Here is a 2,790-nt window from a genome sequence, read left to right on the forward strand (position 1 = left end):
AGAGGAATTCTGGTTTGATCTGGAGTACTGCCGATACCACAGGAAAGAGTTAGCTGATCCGCTGTAGTTGCAGGAAAGTGTAACATTGTTTCCCTCCAAAACATGAACTACGTCACTGAGTGATGTTATTGAATTTCCAGCACTGTAATCTGTGGGAAACAAGAATTATCATGTTAATTCAAGGACATTGATAAATACTTTGAAAGTAAAGTGTTTACAGTCTTGCGTTATCCCTGAGTAGAACAAGTTCACTTGAAATGCTGACTTGATGCAGTTTTCATCCTTTTTACATCAATGTGTAAAAAAAATGAACTGTAAATTGACTTACCTACAAGTGCTGAGAGCAGGAGAAATGAAGAGAACAACATCATGGTGGATGGAGAAAGACACACTGACAGTGTGTACAGTTAGAGCTCAACACTTCCTCTACTGTACAGGAGAACTCCTCCTGCCCTGAAGTGCTCAGCTCCTCCTTCACACACACACTCAGCTGTGCTGGAACACAGATCAGTATTATTACACATGACTTTGTAGAGTTAAATATGAATCAGATATCAACTGCAAATATTATCACTTAGTACTAAGTTTGCATGATTTTGAGTTTTTAATTTGTCTTCTTAGATGTTTGGAAAGGTGGTGCAGTGCGTTCAGCTGATGCTGGCTGTGTGGTGGGTCTGGAGTTTGAGCCCTTCTTAGGGTGCTTTGTGATGGACTGGCGTCCCCCTCGGGTCTGTTCTTTCGACCTTGCACCCTGTGTTGCTGGGACTCTGCTTGAGACAAGCGGTTGTGGACAATGGATAGTTGGATAGATGGATTTGAATTTAATTCAATTGGTTTCTGCAATAGTCCAAAGAATAAGTGTGTGTCAGGTGAACTAGTGACTCTAAACTGCTTTCAGTGTGTGAGTTGAAAGTGTTACCTTGCTCTATAAACACCGTAATCAAACAGCAGCTATTGAATAACTTGCAGTATTAATTTATAAATAATAGAGAAATCTGAGAATGAAGCAGAAAATCTCCTACTGTAAGAGTGGACAGTGTTCTGGAGTTTCTGTAAGGGGTTCAGAGTGTTACTGTCACTGTGGGCCTCAGCGCACAGTAATACACAGCAGAGTCACACAGCTGCACATCCTCTATTGTCAAAGGAACTGTCTTCGTAGCTTTGTCCAGGCTGGCATTGAATCTTCTGTTGAACTCGACAGCATTTTCACCACCTCCCAAAGCAAACCTTTTCAGGACGTATTGGGATACTGGTTTGGCCGCTGAAGGTACCAGAAGAGATAAGCATTTATGTCGCTAGTGGTGTAGCTACAGTTGAGAGTCACTGATCCTCCTTCGTGTCCGATCACATCTCTGCGGACTGAGTGACTGTGTCTTGAGCTCTGATTTCTGGGGAGAAAAGGACACAATATTTATAGACACAACCAAATCCATCACTGATTGAACAAAATGATTAATTGTGAATATTGCAGTCATACCAAGGCAAATTGCGGCAAGAATGACAATAATGCTGATCCCATGTGCCATTACTGATCTGCTGAGTGACTAAAGACAACAAACTGATCTGTGTGTCTGTTGCATTTATCAGTCTCTCTGGTTGTCTCCCGACTTTTAGACCAAACCTCTCTGCAGTGACAAATGTTAACGGGAAGGTTGCAAAAAGTGCTGGGGCTGAAAGAGCAGATGTTTCTGGTGTGGTGTCGCCCCCATTAGGCCATATGTGGAATAACATGCTCACAACCTCAGCAGCAGCTTTGTGTGTCAGACCCACAGGTGGACGGAGTGGTCAAAAGCAAAACTCAAGCAAATATACGATATACAGACCTGGACATGGAGGTGCGACTTCAGCTTCAGTCTGTAACTCCACCTGGACCATTTTGGAAATAGAGACACACACAGGTCCTCAGTCACCACAGTCCAATGTGCAATTGTGGAATGTGTGCAGCCACAAGAACTTTTGGACCTCCAGAGGTTTATTCATCCCTCCTTGTTCTATTGGAAGATTTTAGTTTTACGCTCCTCACTTACCAGTTTGCTTACTTTTTAGCTTTTATTATTTAGTGAATATTGTATGCTGTTTGGGGCGTGGTGGCGCAGTGGGTTGGACTGGGTCCTACTCTCCAGTGGGTCTGGGGTTTGAGTCCTGCTAGGGGTGCCTTGTGATGGACTGGTGTTCTGTCCTGGGTGTGTCTCCTCCCCCTCTGGCCTTGTGCCCTGTGTTGCTGGGTTCGGCTCCTGTTGACCGCAACCCCGCTTAAGGACAAGTGATATCAGACAGTGTGTTTGTATACATATATATTATTGTACCTTTTTGGATCTTTCTGTTGTATTTTCTGGAACTTGTTCAGTGCCCTGAGTCACTCCAGTGAGCAGAACCATATCTAAAAGTAAAATGTGTAACTGTAGAAAGCATAAATACTGACGATGGCTTATATTTACATGTCCATGTGTTCATTTATGAGAGACTTCACTCCAAAGCAACGTACATCTCATAGAAAATACCATGTGTTCATTACATGAGCAGGAAAAACTTAGATGGGGAAGGATGATTCTAAAGTACAGGTAGTTACTTTCCATCAAATGAATCAATGTACACGACACAAGTAGCTGTTTAAAACTTTATCAGGATATCCACAATTTCTCATTACATTCCAATCAATTTTATTTTTTTTTTTTGTTAGAGATACATAGAATATTTGTGTTACGTTACAGGAGTAGCTGTGTAAAGGTTTATCCGGGCATGATCTTAAGTTATAGTGCATGAGCATTAACCCTACATGAACTTAGAGAT

Source organism: Scleropages formosus, chromosome 25, assembly GCF_900964775.1.
Source record: "Scleropages formosus chromosome 25, fSclFor1.1, whole genome shotgun sequence".
NCBI lineage: Eukaryota > Metazoa > Chordata > Actinopteri > Osteoglossiformes > Osteoglossidae > Scleropages > Scleropages formosus.